The sequence below is a fragment of the Eumetopias jubatus genome, unplaced genomic scaffold (genome assembly GCF_037043125.1).
Source record: "Eumetopias jubatus isolate StellerSeaLion01/CBP00866 unplaced genomic scaffold, mEumJub1_p1.0 scaffold_3, whole genome shotgun sequence".
NCBI lineage: Eukaryota > Metazoa > Chordata > Mammalia > Carnivora > Otariidae > Eumetopias > Eumetopias jubatus.
The window spans coordinates 102,901,203-102,917,425 of NW_028274809.1; the positions used below are offsets into that span (position 1 = coordinate 102,901,203).

The 16,223-nt window shown below is 55.3% G+C and overlaps 1 protein-coding gene across 5 annotated transcripts in view; it reads left to right on the forward strand.

Annotated features, from left to right (window-relative positions):
* The window catches only part of GLI2 (GLI family zinc finger 2), a 182,738-nt gene that overhangs the window by 127,905 nt on the left and 38,610 nt on the right, over positions 1 to 16,223 (forward strand). The window lies entirely within an intron of this gene.

The window sequence follows — 16,223 nt, forward strand, 5'->3', positions numbered from 1 at the left end:
AAAGGGGACCTCTTTGGATCCCTTGCTGGCCCCTGCCCCTAGGAAACAGGATTGCCGGGTGTTGTGGGGACAGAGGCTGAGGCATGGCACTGTGGGGCCCCCAGCTGGAGCTCTCCATTTGCCCCGTGCATGCAGTCACACAAGCAGGAGTATGGGCTGCCCTGAACCAGGATCAACCCATGTCCTATTGGGGAAGGTAGAAGTTCAGGTTCCTGGTTCAGGAGGCTGGGCTTGCCCTTCGATTCCCCGTGTTGCTTATGGGGTCCTTCTCATCCCAGCTTTGCCCTGGGGCTTCAGAGCAGACCAGTTCCAGCTGCTTCCCACCCAGAGGGGTTACCGAGACCATCTCGTGCTGCTGTTCTCAAACCTGGCTGCCAATCTGAACTCGGCTGTGTCTTAAAGATGCATGTTCTTCGGTCCAGTCCCAGAAGTTCTGGCTCTTTCAGGCTAGAGTGAGGACTGAGTATCTGCTTGTTTACCTACAGGCCAGAGTCTGGGGACCACCGCAGGCCACCCTGCTTATTTTATACCCAAGAAAATAGGCCCGGAGGTGTTTGTTGCCTTGCCAGAGTCATCAAATCAGCAGGCTGTAGGGCTTTTTCTCTCAATGATAACGACTTCGAAGTATGGGGTGTTAAAAATCCCCTGGTTCCTTTTTATCACCCATTCACAGATGCAGTGCCCACAAGTTGACCTAAAGCTGTCCATATTCTCAGCTTGTGAAAGGGGATGAGCATATGGAACGAAGACAGCTGCAACGTCTCAGCCACAGGAAGGACAGTTCCCTTCTCTCTCCTCTTGCCTGGTTCCATACCTGACCTCTGACCTCCATGACCCGCACCACCTGCCTAGGCTCTAGAGCTGACCACCACGAGTCGCTCCCCTGCAGATCACTTGATCTTGAGCTGTAGTTGGTGAGCAGGGTTCCAGCGGTCATGGCCCAAGGCCACCCTGAGAGACAAGGAGAGAGGAGAAGGGGGTCCTGCTGGGGACAGATGGCTCTGGGGCTTAGCTATCAATTCATGCAAAATCAACATGCTGGCCCAGGTACTTTAAGAAAAGAGGAAACGCCAGCTGGTGGGTGCGAGGACCTCCGCCTTCCACCATCATCTGCACACTTTGTCGCGCGTGCAAATTACCCAGAGCCCCCTGGGAGAGCCGTTAAGGATGTCTGAAGCCACCCCGTCCTGGTGACTGCATATTAATGGGGATGTTTAGCCCCTCTGTTGGTGCGCTTCACTTAAGAAAGTAGTGCTGTTGCTGGCTGAGCTCCTGAACTTTCTAATCTGGAGGGATTTGAAGATGGCTTTTCCCAAGGTCAGTGTTAAATAAAAACTGCACCTGCTCGTCGTGAGATTAATAAACACACAGCCTGCGTCGTCCTGGGTCCCTGAGAGCCCTGTCCTCAGCCAGTCACCGAGGAGCAGGAAGATAGTAATATTTTCTTCTTTATTCTTGGCACCACACAATTAGGTTCATGGTTCAGAGAGGACTGGCTTTGTGTTTCACAAAGAACATTCTCTTCCCTCAGCAAATATGCGCACTTCTGTTCAGAGATCCATGGAAGAAAGAGCGGGCTGAAGGGCCTCTCTGCCTGGCTTCTGGGCTGAGATGCTGGGTGGGCCCAGGGCTGCCCACCAGAGGCCTTGTTCTCCTCCTCACTGGAGTCCGAGTTGGCCTTTTATCTCCAGTGAGTGCTCCTTTAAACCTGCTGTAGCCGGCCAGTTCTTCAGAGCAGCTAGAGAGCGGGGAGACACGGAGCCCAGAGAACTCTGGGACTAGGGAGTTTGTAGGGCAGCTGGCCTTCCTCCCTTAGCTGTCTGAGGACTGGGTGGCAAATAGGTGTGGAGCCTCGGCTCATGGTGATGTAAGCGTGCCTTTGAGACCCCTGTGGGCAGCCGGATGCTGGGGCCAGGCTAACTGAGGTACAGTCCCAGCAGCCCGGGGCCAGCCCTCTGGATTATACCACGTAACCCTCATCAGCCCCCTATGAGGAAGGCAGCATCGTCACTCCCACTTGCTAAGAGGAGAAACTGAGGCACAGTGCGGTTGCCTGCTTTCGCTAGCGACATCCTCCTAGTAAGTAGCAAAGCTGTGACTGGAACCCAGGCAGTTTAACCCTAGAGGGCCCCTCTCCGCACAGACGCCTGTGCTAAGGACTCTCCCGGCTCCGAGGTCTTCAGATTCCCAGCTCCGGGAACGTGCTCTGCGGTGTGGGACAGACAGCTCATTTATAATGGAATCTGGCCTGTAAAAGTTTAATGAGGAGCGTGTCTGATAAGCCGGCCCGCTCTTTGATCCGTGCTGAACGCCAGCCCCTCGCAGAAGAGGAACTGCCTGGCTCTGGGCTTTGGAGAGAGCCCATGTGGTCAGCCTAGAGCAGCAGGGGCCCCGGGAGTGAAGCAAATCTTGATGTGCAGAAATGAGGCGGGTCTGCAGTGGGGGAGGGCATGCAAAGCAGGTGTGGGGAGGGGCTTCCTGGTGGAAAAGTCCTGCAAAGTTGAGAGGTGGTCTTTCTGGTTCTTCTCCCGTCCCGCTGGGCCCCCATCACCTTGCATAGCCCGTCCCACACCCCCAGGATGTGGGCAGAGTGGGGTAGGGCCAGGGTTCAAATCCTACCTATGCTATTTATACCCTCTATGTTTGGGCTGACAGTTTAACCTCCCATGAGCCTTGGCTTCCCCATCTCTAAAATGGGGATACAAGAGTAACCCATGGGGTGGTTTTGAGGATAAGGTGAGGGAGTATGTATAAAGCACGTAGAACAGCCCCTGCTACGTAGTGAGCACTGGACAGTGATTTGCTCTTTTCACCCTTGTGTCGAGACCAGAAGTAAACCCACATTTCATTCCAGGCACCCTGGTGGGTGCTGGGCAAATGGAGTCATATCCAGTGCCCCCCAACACCCTATGAGGTAGGTGATATTCTCCCCATTTCATACAGCAGAAAACTCGAGGTTCCCAGAATTTAAGAACTTCCCAAAATCACTCAGTAAGTGAGAACTGACCCTTAATCCTGAGCTTTTCTCTGTGCCGTGATTGTCCTTGGAGAGGAAGTGGCATCTCCTTGTAAGTCTTAGGGCTACAGGCGGTTATCCCTGCCGGCAGACAAGGGAACGGAACAATGATCAATCCAAAGGAAATAATCACTAAGAGTAAATTTTCAGTTATGGGATAGATTGGCCTTTGAGGTGGGGTCCTCTCCCAGTGCACATGTCTGGGGTGTCCACTCTGGGTGGAAGCTGATGCCAGGGCCCAGAATGCATTCATTCAGCCCAGTTCCTGACTGCTGGATTTACCGTGTCCCAGGGGCTGTTGCTGGAGGTCACTCCTACCGGCCTTAGTCAACACCTGTTGGGATTCTTGAGCGGTGCCCTGCCCCCGAGGCTTGCTGCAGTTAGCACTGCTGCGTCGCTTACTTGCCCTGGTGCCCACGGAGATGAAGAAATACGTTGGGCACCGTGGGAGCCCCTTCTCCCATTCTCTCCTGCCGGAGCTGCGTTTCTGACACATGAACTTGACCTGCCCTGCCCAAGCAAGTCAAGTTTAGCTGTTGCTTAACTCAGGTGGGGAAGTTCTTAGTGCTTATTCCTCTGACGTCAACCACCCCGTGCCTAGGAGGGGCCAGCCTTGGGCCAGGTGTTGGGGATCCAGGCCCAAGGAGGCCCAGCCTTGCTGCCCACACATATCTTATGGTCTTGGAGGGGAAGGAGGAGAAATGGGGCAGTTACAGAGTGGTGTGCTAGAAAGGGGGGCGGGGAAGCCCGGGACACTAGGAAGCCAGGAATGGGAAACGTTTACCAGGAGGAAGGCATGGGAGGCCTGTCTCTCCCGATCCCACCCCTAGCCCCAGCCTGCCGTGGGGCTCCATGGTCTTCTTGGGGTTACCCCTGTTCCAATGCGGGGCCTCCACTCCCAGGCCGACACAGATGCCAGTATGAAGAGGAGCCCTTTCCATTGTACCCACTAATGGACTCAAAAGTTTGGTAAAAATCAGCCGCACACCCACCTCTAAGAAGACTTTTATCTAAACTATTTGAGATTATCCATCTCGTTTTGACAGGCATCCAGGAAAGGAAATTCCACAACCACTTTGGCAGGAGAGGCCAGAGTTGAAGAATTCTCACTGTGGAGGAGTTTCCCTGTGTGTAGCCCACCCCCCCCCCTTCGACCCCTGCCTGGACTTTTCTCATGGCTTAAACCCAGACCCCGAGGGCAGTGTAATGAAACCCCTCCTTTTCCTGAAGGCTCCTCCTGCCCCAAGACCACATGTCTCATTCCTTCCATGGCTCCGGGTCCACCCCCTTTGCATTTGCCCTGTGATAGGACAGTCCCCATAGAGCTGTGACTTTCTGGAAGCTTCAGCTCAGCTATGCTCAGCCAAGGTTGGCTGTTCTTACAGACAAAGGCCTCCCATCCCCAGAGGTTAACCCACACCACAGGTCACTTGGAGAGGGCCTAATCTAGGCCTGGTTCCCCCAGGGCCTCTTCCTTGGGGCCAGCTGTGTTCCTGCCTCACCACCCCCCAACACATGGCTCACATCCAAGGTCTCTCCCCAACCCCAGCACTGTGCAAGTCATCACTTTGCTAGGAAAAAAAGTCTCCTTGATAACTTCCCTCTTGTCTTTTATGCTTTTTTAGTTTTTATACTTGAAAAAGCCCATAACCTTCATATCCTTCTGTTCCAAAGGGACAAAAATGTGATAAAGGGTGGGCAATTGAATTAACCCCTCTTGCCTGTGTGGCTAGATCTTAACCAAGTCCATGTGTATGGCCTCCTTTGTAGGCGCAGTTTTATAACCTAATTTCCCTACCAAAACATCAGTGTTTACTTAGTAAGAAATCTGCTCTTTGTCAGCTGAAAACAGTGATTTCTTTATTATGGCTCTGCGTAGGGAGTGACAGCTGAAAGTTGGTGCTCGGCTAGGTCTGCTGGAGTGTGCGGGTCTGTAATGGGAACGGGGTGAGCGGAGGGTCGAATGGACTGCCTGTGTATAAAGACGTGTGTCGGCCGCAGAGCAGGCCTGTCGGACGGGCTGGGGCTGGCCAGCAGGGAGCCTGGGCAGCAGACGGATGGAGAAGCCAAGAGGAGCCCACTGGGTGGCAGGGAGACAACCACTGAGCCCCCAAAGGCTTCCCAGCAGCCCACACAAGTTCACGACCAGCCCCACGGTCGCTCTGCTCCCCACCACAGAGCCCCCCGTCCACTCAGCCAACTTCGAACCAGAAGCCAGCCCTCCTGGCTTAAAGCTTTTAAGCTTTAGGCTTATTTACTATTGAAGACACACAAAAGGAAGAGCGGAAGCATGGTTAAGTTATAGAGAGTAATGATATCATACACTGTCATTCCCTGCCTGGCCTAAGGACTGGGGACATGCCGGCACGTTTGGGGTCTCCACGGTCCTGCCCCAGGGGCTCCCCCTCCTGCCACGCTCTGGGGTTTGGAGTTTCTCATCCTCTTGCGTTCCATGACAGTTCCACCTTATGTCTGACTCCCCTAACAACACATTGTTTAGTTTTGCTCTGTGGGCTGGGTATAAACAGAATCATTGCAAGCGGATTCGTTGGGAAACACTTTCATGGGTCAAATTATGTTCCAGAGATTCAGCCGTCAATGCCTGAGACTCTTATTCATGAATTCTCACTACTCTGGGGCAGTCTGTATTGACAGGCATCTGGGATGTGCCTGTGTTTTGGCGATTTTTTTGTTTTGTTTTGGCGATTTTGAACATTATTGCAGCAAATGCTCTCGTACCGTCCTCCAGGTCCCCTGGACAGCTGGCTGTTCCTTAGAGTAAATGCGTGTCCAGGAGTGAAATCGCTGAGTCATGGGTTATTCACATTTTACCCCCAGATGTTGGCAGACTTTTGCTTGGCTGGTTTTGCCACCAGCAGGGCTTGAGGGCTCAGCTCACTCCACATCCTTGTTACCAGGGTAATGTCAGCAACGTTTAAATGGTTGCCTCAATTTTGGTATCTCCTGTGATTTGGATTTTCTATTTCCCTGATTACTGATGAGACTGAGCATCCTTTCCTGTGTTTATTGGCCAGTAATGTTTCCTGCTTGCAAAGTGCCTTTGGAGTTATTTTGCTCCTTTCTGTATGGAGTTGCCTTTTTCATATTGATGTGAACAAGCTTTTTATATATGAAGGCCACTCATTCCATAATTAGTTATCTGTGTTGCAGATATCTTGTCTCAGTTTGTGTTTGTTTTCTTCACCCCCACAGTGAAGTGTCTGGATGAAGAGAAATTCCTTGTATAACCCAGGTCAGGTTATCAACATTTCCTTAAGGTTTTTCCCACACATTCCTCTCCCATCAGCTGTGTGGTCTGCCTTTCAGCTCCTGGACTCTGGTAGCTATTCCCCGATATGACCTGCTCTTTGTTCAGCTGTCCTCCTGCCTCGGAACACCAGGCCTGCACCACTCACTGCCTCCTTTCCATTTCTCTATAAGAGTTGAGACCCAGTTTCAGATGCCACCTCCTGCAGGAAGCCTTCTCAGATTGCCCCAACAGAGTGAATGAATTCTTTCCCTCCCACCCTTCTTTCTGCTCTGGTACCTTGTATACTCTTTGTAGGCTACAGTTAGTGTCCACTCTCCTCCATGACCCCAGAGGTCCCAGACCCATGATTCTGTCAAGGCACTGAGGTGAACCATAGGCTCAGGGGGCTGTGATTTCCTGAACTCATGGCTGGATCTGGGGTGCTCCCCCAGGATCATCACCCTAACAGCTTGTCATCACCACAGCTTCGTGGCAATTGATGCACTCTGCTGGGATCAGTGCGTGTATGGGTTTAAGTGAGCCCTGGGAAAGTCAGAGTTGACCCAGACACACCTGGCGCAGCACTTGTCAGTTGAGTTTTTGAATTCCTAGGTGTGGGGTGCTGGCTGAGTCTTCCTCAGACCCCCAGCTCCCCCACCTGATTCTCTCAGGGCCCACGCTCAGTGAACGTTGGCCGACCAAGGGAATAATGCTTGAACACACAAACAAATCAGTGAATGGCTGGATGCTGTGGTCCCAGGCCCTGTTTACAGTGAGCCTTTTTGCTGATTTACAGAGCCTCCCCACGTGGGCAGAGTGCAGCCCAGATGCATAGGAACATGCCGATGGTCGCAAAAAAAAAGTGAATTGGGCTCTGATTCGAGAGGCGCGGTTCTCCGGTGCTTTCCAAAAGAATTCAGTGTACATCTCTTTCTAGTTGCAAACCCCCTTGGTGCATGTTGAAAGGGGCTTGATTTCTGGAACTTTTAAATTAATATATGGAAGGCGTGGTGAGCAAGCTTGCCAACATACAGTTTCACATACCGTAAACCAACCAAACAAACAGAAAACTGAAAAACAAAACCCAAACCAACACAAAACCCTTGCTGAAGAGATTGAACTCCGCCCAGAGGAGATCCTTGGAGCTCTATCCGCTAGTAGGCCTAGGGCAGCGGGCGCTGACCTTGCCCTTCAGGGATGCCCTGGAGAAAACAGACACATGCTTGCCCTGCTCAGCCAGGCCTGGTGCTAAGGAGCCCCAGTTTGAGGAGGACAGTAGCTCAGAGCAGGAAGGCCAGCTTTGGGGTATTTATTTCCCCTCTAGCTGATCAGCAGGCTCAAGGCCAACTGCCTAGTGTTTCTGAGAAAGTGGGTGCCTGGCCCCGAGCAGCTGGGCAACAGCAGAGGGGTCACCGCCTCCCCACTCTGAGCCCTCTGACTCCACCCATGGCCCTGTGATCCTGGTGGGTGGTAGCCTCTCAGCCCAAAGGCAGGATGAGGGTATGTGAGCCAGCGGTCCCTGGGGCGGGAGGAGTTGGCGTGTCAGGGCCGTGTGCAGGGCGCGTTCAGCTATGGGGAGCCAATGACCGTGTAATCCGGGCAGCAGGGGGGAAGGCACGCTCCAGAGCCCTGCGAGCATGCTCAGAAGCCCTCCCAGCATGGAGGGGACTCCCCCCTTCCCTGCCAGCTTGCCACTGGTGGAGCACCTCCCGGGGGCTAGGCCACTCCAAGGAATGACACACAGGCCCTGCTCCCTAAGAGTTGACCATCTCAGAAGAAAGGCAACTGTAATAATGATGGTGATGTCAGTCCCTCCCAAGGGCCTCCTCCACACCAGCACAATATGCTGTGCATACTGGATTAGCTCCCAGCAAGTTGCCACGAGCTCGGTGGCTCAAAACAACAGGAATATATTCCCTCACAGTTCTGGAGATCAGGAGTCTAAAATCAGTATTGTTGGGTCAATACTGCAGAGGTTGCTTCCTCTGCAGGGTCTAGGGGGGAAGCCATCGCTTGCCCCTGCCAGCATTCCTTGGCTTGTGGCCACATCCCTCCAGCCTGCGTCCCCATGGTTACACAGCCTCCTCCTCTTCTGTGTCCCTCTGCCTCTCTTTTGTAAGGACACTTGCTCTGGCGTTTAGGACCCCCCCGATAATCCATAATCTCCTCATTTCAGCATTCTTACCTTAATCACATCTGCCAAGTATTTTCTTTTTTCCTAATATAGTAGAGTTAACAAGGGATCAGGGAGGACATGGTTGCATCTTTGAGAGGTCAAGGTCAGCCTGCCAGACTTGCCTCCCCTCTGCTTCCCACTATAAGAGCACCATTGCCATTGCTTTTTGTAGCTAAGCTCACAGGTTCAGAGAGGCGTGTGAATTGCTCCAAGCCACAGAGCTAGGAGTGAGCTGAGCTGGAACCCAGGCATTCTGCTGCAGTGCCTGCCTGCTGGACATACTCACTGTTTCATTCGTTCATTCTTTCAGTCATTCGTGCAGTGGCGGCACGTGGAGCATGCTCTCTGAGCACCTGGTGGGCACGGGAGCAGGTGCGGGGAGAGCAAGTGAGCAGGAGCTGTGGACCCGGAGCTTGCTCCCTGGCTGTCCGTTCAAGGGGGAGACAGGCCCCGAGTGAGCTCCTCATGGCAGGTGCCCCGTGCTCAACCAGGATGGATGGGCTCAGGGTCCAAGGAAGGAGCCGTCCTCCTTAGGCGTGTCTCACGGGAGCCCCGACCTCCACGTGGGGTTGGGAGGCTTCTGGAGCAACCCTCTGAGGGAGATGTTGAGGGTTAGCTGGGGACAGGGACAGAACCTGACCGGAGGAGCGGGTGTGGCACCTGCCCAGAACCGGAGCGGAAGCCATGAGGTGGCATACAGTGTGTGAGAGAGGCAGATGCATGACTACACAGGATCTCTCCTAGTGCCACTGAGGCCTTCGGTCACCCCAAGAAGCAGGTCCGAGCTGGAGTTTGTAGGCCTGCAGCCCTGAGTGACTGGAGCCCCCCTTTCTCATCCGAGGCAGATGCATGACTACACAGGATCTCTCCTAGTGCCACTGAGGCCTTCGGTCACCCCAAGAAGCAGGTCCGAGCTGGAGTTTGTAGGCCTGCGGCCCTGAGTGACTGGAGCCCCCCTTTCTCATCCTCAGCAAAGGCCCCTAGAGCAGGCCATGATAACACGGGGTCCCAGGCTCAGTCCAGCTGTGCCACCGAGCTCACCATCGCTGTGCCCTTGCTGCTTTGGGTCTCAGTAGTGCTGTCTGTGAAATGGGATGCAAAGTGTCCATTCCTGCCCGTTTCCGGCCCGACTGACCTGCACAGAAGGTCTTGGAACAAAGCCATCAGGAGCCTCTCTGGGTTGCCAAGGGTCCTTCCTTCTGGCTCCTGGCCCCCGAGGTGGGAGAGTCTGCCCCAGTGGCTCATGCTGAGTCTGGATGAGTCAGCACCCCTCAGCTCTGCATTGTTCTGCCTCTACAAACAGCACCATGGGTGGGGTACCGGGGCCCCATTTCTGCACTTCCTCCCCGCCTCTCGCCACAGTAAGGAGCGCGTTGGTTCCTGCCCCTGCGCCCTGGCTCAGGCTGCACTGGGGGTCAGATGCCCTCCCTGCTCCTCCTGTCAAGCAGAGTCTTACCTTTCCAGCCCTGCGGGAGCCATACACCCTCAAAGGCCACATCCCCATCCTACCAGCTCCCCGGGATGGCGCCCATAGCCGAGGGTGCAGGCATGCTGGCTCGGGCCCAGCCATTTTGGTGCTGAGCCACATGTGGCCGTGTGAGGTTCTCATGGCCATGGCTTTGCCTTTCATCTGCGTCCAGAAATCTTGAGCCAGCATTTGAGGAAGGGGCCAGGACCTGATGTTGAAAGATTGGGCTGGGTCCACTCCACACTCTGCAAGTCTTCCCTTTGCTTATCCATTAAATCTGGAAAGGACATGGGGAGCACCAGGTGGGCATCTACCGGGCACCCGGGGCTGCACTCCGCACGGAGCCCATGCCGTCCCACCACCACCCTCAGGCAGGCTCCACCGCCCCATCCCGCAGGCCAGGATGCAGAGGCTCCAAGCAGAGAGCACCGCCGTAAGTGACAGAGCCATCATTCAGACCCAGGAAGCCCAGGCTCCAGCTGCAGGTGTGAGCGGCCCCCTCCGGCCTGTACCCCACCCCAGCTAGGGTGGGCAGGAGGGCCAGCGGAGGGGATGTCCGCAAAGGACACCGAGCTGACCCTGTCGAGGGCAGAGACAGCGGAGGCAGAAGCTTGCCTTTGGGTGAAACGCGGGCGATGTCCAAGCGCCGTGCCTGCCCTGGTTGGGGCAAAAAGGCCAGCTTCCGTTCCTTGCTGCCACTTAGAGCTCTGCAGCCTTGGGCAAGTCTCGCTTACAGCCTTGCACCGCCGTTTCCCTCTGCACTGAAACCTGCCTTGCAGAGTTGCGTGTGCTGCATGCCGTCAGCGTCCAGTGGAGACTGACCACCCCGGGGGCCGCAGCTTCCCCACCGAAGCGGCGCGTGAACCCGGAACAGCCACCGGCCAGTGAGGTCGCCGCTGGCTCGGCCCATTCTCTCTGTCCTCTCTCCCCCTGCCTACCATCCTGGTCTTTGGGCCTGGCCCTGAAATCTTGCCCAGGGGCTGGGCCAGGCCCCCCTCCCGATAGGGAAGCGAGGGGAAAAGGGTCGAGGAAAGACGCTGCTCTGGAGAGGCCCTTTCGTGGCCCTGCCTGCAGCCTTCGGGGAGGAGGACGCTGGCCCGGCCATGCGACAGCGCCCGTATTGGGAGGAAGCGCGGGAGCCCTCGACTGCCCAGGAAGCTGGGCCCCGCCACAGGCCACTGCTGTTCGTCCCCAACGTGTGTGCACGTGCACACGCGCGCACACACCTGCACACGTGGAGACGGGTGGCCATTCCTCTTACCCAGAGCCCCCTGCTTCTGCCTCACGCCCACACGTGGAAGGGCCCCCACAGCTGCCCTCAGCAGCCTCAGCGGCCCCGGGCAGGTCATCTGGACCCTCTCCTTCAGTCCTGTGGGCGGGGACATGGGCAGGCCCCAGGAACGATGGCTCCGATCTGCCTTGCAGAATGCTGGGCCCTGGATCGCTCTGGGCAGGGAGGGGCTGTGTTTGTTAAGGTTTGCCTTGGCAGTTGCCTATGATAGAAAAACTCAGCTCAAACAAACAAGTGTATTGGCTCAAATGACTGAAAAGGCCAACGCAACTAGCTTCTGGTGAAGCTGGGTCTGTACTAGGGGCTCAATTCAAGAACTGGAGCCCACATCTTCCAGCTCTGACACTCTGTGTATCATCTTCAGTCTTGGCCTCTTCCCTTATGGTCCCCGGAAGCTCCAGGCTTGCATCCTACCTGCATAGCAACTTGTGTGGACAGAGAACCCTTCTTCCCCAAAGAGTCCAGCCAAAGCTGCTGTCTCAGGCATATACCCATCTATGAAATGATCACAGTACCCGGGAACATGGAATGCGCTGATCAGCTGGGCTCAGGTCACATGGTCCCTAGCCCCTGGAGAAGAAGAAATGAAGTGGGTCCAATATAGACCCAGCCCCAAGTGCTCTGCTCCCCCATCCAGGCATAGCCTTTGCACACATATATCCTTATATAGCAGCCTTTCTTTGTGCATGCTGCTTTCCTTTCTTAGTGTCATGCAGTTTCACACAAACTCCTATTGATCCTTCAGAACCCAGCCCAAATGTCACCTCCTCTGAGAAGCCTTCCTTTATGCTTACATGCAGAGTTAGATCATTTTTTTTCCTCTGCCGGGACCTTTATCAAACTGTCCGATGCTTACCTGACCTGTGGGTCTGCCTCTTACTTCTGGGCTCCGAGCTCCATATAGGTCCTGGGCCCAGAGCAAGTGCCCAGGACGACTTTGTCAGGAATATGAACCAACAGACCAAGGATGGTAGAATCAGGCTCAGATGAGCTCAGAGTCGGACCTCAGGGGAGAAAGCAATGCATAAGGGTAACGAACAAGGGAAGCTGTCGGTAGCAAGGCTGGCTTGGCCAGTCCAGTTGATGGCAGCCGGCAGGTGTGTGAGTGTGCATGCATGATACGCCAGAGGAGAACGTGAGCATCTATTAAAATGAACTCACGCAGTTGTCCCCTCCTCTCACCCTCAAGGCTACCTCCTCGAGTCTCTGCCCAGTTGCCAGAATTCAAGGCCAGGACAGGCCACGGCCAAGACCTGGGTTGGGCACCCATGGCCAATGGTGTGGACAGGCAAGAAGAACGGGAAGGGGTACCTGGGGATCAGCCTGAAGTGCTGGCTCAGATTTCAGCAGCAGACATCTTTCCTGGGGTCAGCTGACCAGCACCGGCAGCACCCAGCATGCATGGAACTTTCAGCTGGGCCCTAGGATGGGCCCAAGTGGAGCCCTGTTCCCAGAAGGACCTGTCTTGAACGTTGGCAGAGTTGGTGTGATGGTCGGGGCTCCTGGGGAGCTCCCTGCTCCCCCACGTGTATTAACGATGCTTGGAATTCTGCCATTTTAGATTCATTCCTTTTGCTTGGTTTGGTCTGTCAAAATGATAACCTCTTGGAACATTTGTGCCCCCTGGATCCTTATCAGTCATTGACAACACAGTGGGAGGGAGAGGTTCCAACTCCCTCCTGAGGGCTGGATTGGCTTATGTGTGGTGATGGAGCAGGAGTGGAAAGGAAGACAGAAAAGGAAGCTGAAACAGAGTGGGGAGAAAGCTGTTCTGCTCTCAGGTGTTGCCCTTGCCTGACCCTGCACCCCCGCCGAGCCCTGCTCATAGGAAACCACAGTCATCAGGAGCACCCATTTCTCTGCCCGGGGGCATGGGGGCAGGCACAGCATAGGCTGGGGCCCAAACCCACCTGGGTCGGTGGTGGTCCCACTACCTTCTAAGTGCTCTTGGGCAAAGAGGGACCTAGCCTCACAGGCTGTGTCCTCATCTGTAAAATGGGCATGAAGCACCTTCTTGGTGACTTTTTTATTGAGATTAGCCTTCCCGGAGGAGGTGTCTGGATAGTCATCCACGGCTGTGTTGGCTGAAGCTCCTGTTGTCCTGGGTACTCGGTGTCCAGGTCAGTAGATACTCCACCCCCGAGTTGACTTGTTGCAGAGAAGGGAAGGAAAGGGGGTTAATGCTCGCTAACTCCCTGCATGTGCCCCACCCCGGGAGGCACCAGAGAGGGGCAGCATGCTGACCGAGGCCACCCAGCTTAGGTGGGAAAGATCAGGGTTCGCGGGAGAACCGGTGCTTTCGAAGGCACAGGCGGTGCCCAGATGCCAGCCCTGCCCCACTGCTTCTGGGCCCTGGGTCCCCCCCATATGGCCTCCAGAATCCAGGCCTGCTCTGCTTGTGAAAGAAGAGCATTTGGTTGTGCCTCCATGATAGACTCTGCCGGCCTCGCTGCCACAGCTCCCAGGCCTAGCAGTGACAGCATTCGTGGCACTGGGAAGAGCAAGGGGCTGTTCTGTGTACTCTTAATCAACCCTGGGAGCTGGCCTGTCTCACCAGCGAACCCTATCGAACCTGCTTTGGTCAGGAGGCGGTGGCCTTTCCCAGCTCCGTGTCCAGGGAAGCAGGGAGGCTTTCGCACTGTTCTCTGTGGGGGTGGGGCAGCCCCTGGGATGAGGGGAGCACCAGCCGGGGAATGAGGCAGACTCCGGTTGAGTCTTGGCCTGTGTCTCTCTCTGGCCACACAGCCTGGAGGGGCGACTTCCCTCTCTGGACCCTGAGTCCTCCTGGGAGATTGTTGGTGTCAGAGTTTTCACAAATCTTCCAGATGGACACACAGCCCATGCTTCCTTGGTGGCCAGCTGGGCGCCCCTGCCGGGAGCTCCGGAGGCTCCCCTCTGAGCCCAGGGTCTGAGACGGGGCCCGGGGTGCGCTGGAAGAATGAGCTCCCTGTTCCCCTGGTGACCTGTGTTGGGAAGAGAGCCGCAGAGTTCACTGTCCCCTGAAGGGTGATAACTGAGGTATGAAGACAAACGTCCCAGTTCCTCCATGTGGGGACCTCCAGGCCCAACTGCTAGGTTGGGTTGGAGTCCAGCCCCGGCCAGGGCAGCCCCCGTGGTGGTGTGCTTGGTTGCCATGACAACACGTCTCCAGCCTCCTGCTTTGGACACTCATCTGGCCAGTGGAAAGGGTATGTCCCCTTGGACATACCAGGGCTTCTGTGTGCCCTAAATATGTTCCTTTAACTCCCCATGTAGTCACTGGTTTGTCTCAGGAGGCTCAGCTGTTATCAATGTGCCCTACAGGGAGACCCTGGTGCCATACAAGCTTGGGCAGGCCGCTTAGGGCCCCTGGCTTCAGTGACCACAACCCTGGCCAGTGTCCTGTAGGCCCTGGGAACCCACCCTGCCTCAAGGGTTCAGGGGACGACTAAGGGGTCTGAGGACAAGAGGTGCCTCATGCTGTTCTCCAGAACAATCTGTGTTACTGAAGTATGCTCAGCCTCCTGGAAGTTTTACCTTCAACCCCAGATCTGTGCCCAGGAGTCAGACAGACTCCCTGCCCCACAGGCCCAGCCCATGGGTGTTATTCTCCGAGTATTGTCTTCATAGAACACCTGTCCTGTTGCAGGAACACGAGTGTCCATCCTGCCCCGGTCAGCATGCCCGAGGCAGCGAGACAGACCCTTGGTGAGTAGGTGAATTAGTCTGGTTCTGTTCCCCCTCACCTACCCTGAGACACATAGCGCCCCTGCCTAGAGCGAAGCCGTCCCTGAAGCCCCTTGCCCTGAATGCAGTTCCCTCTCAGGTGGGCTGGCCTTGGAAGGCAGCCTGTGAGTGAGAGCAGCTTGGGGCTATGATGCATGACTTATCCCAAAGACTCCCTTCTGCCAAGCTCAGTGGCCGGAAACAGACGTGTGGCCATCACTGCTTTTGAAAATCCCTCTGAGGGATGCTAGTTCACTACCTGCCAGGTGGTAGCGTGTAGAGGTACCTCAGACAGAACCCAGGTACCTGGGAGATGGACCCGTCAACCTCAGACCAGAAGCAGGCACCTCCCAGAGGTAGCAGGGAGGAAGGCGCCAAGAGCTTGTGCCAGGACAAGGGGCTTCAGGGAAGGTGTCACCGAAGCCGCTCCCTCCCCTGGGCTTACAGGGCGGAGAAGGGGTTTGCCTGACAAGGTAGAGGACGCGGGAAGGCCCTCGAGCCCAAGACTCCGCGTGTGCAAAAGCACAGCAGTGTGGAAGAGCGGCGTGGCCGGCTTGTTGGATCTGCAAGCCCATTGCAATCACATCTGCAAAAGCAAGAAAGAAATGTAGCAGAATGCTCACATCCTCCGAGCGGAGAGTTTGTGAAACCCAGATGTAGAGACATCTGGATGTCACCTGTTTGGGTTCTGGCATGCCCCGTGTGGTGGGCACGTGTTTCGAGCACTCTCCCACATAAGCAGTAATGCTCTCTGGTTCCTCCAGCTGGTGGACAAACCATCCCCGCTCTGAAGTAGTCTAACGCTGCCCTTGCCCACATCCAAGGTCACTCCCGTGGGGCGGTGTGGAGGGCCTCCCGAGCACATCTGGGTTTTGCCCACCAAGTATGTCGCTAATGCTGTAATAAGAGCTCTGGGCTATTAACGGACCGCTGTGTCTCACGCACCATTTGGAGGACTTTCCTCCTCAAGGAAGCCCCAGGAAAAAGGCACTATTATCTCCGTTTTACAGTTGAAGAAACTGAGACTCGCAGAGGTTAAATGGCCTGCTCAGCGTGACTGAGCTGGTAATGGCTGAGATCCTAATGCAGGTTTGTCTGAAACTCCTTTCTTGGCACTACATCGGATCACAGAGAGACCCCGTTTTCTGAAAAATGAAAATTATATCTTGGTGAATCTGGTCCCCAGTGACTTAGCTGTGGTTTCATAGCTACGTCTCCTCTAAAGCCTGATTTTTCTCTGATGGGCAGGTTTGGGGGTAGATGACCTCAGAATACCCCGGCGCTAACATGCTAACAGCTGCTTGGAGACTCCGAGTG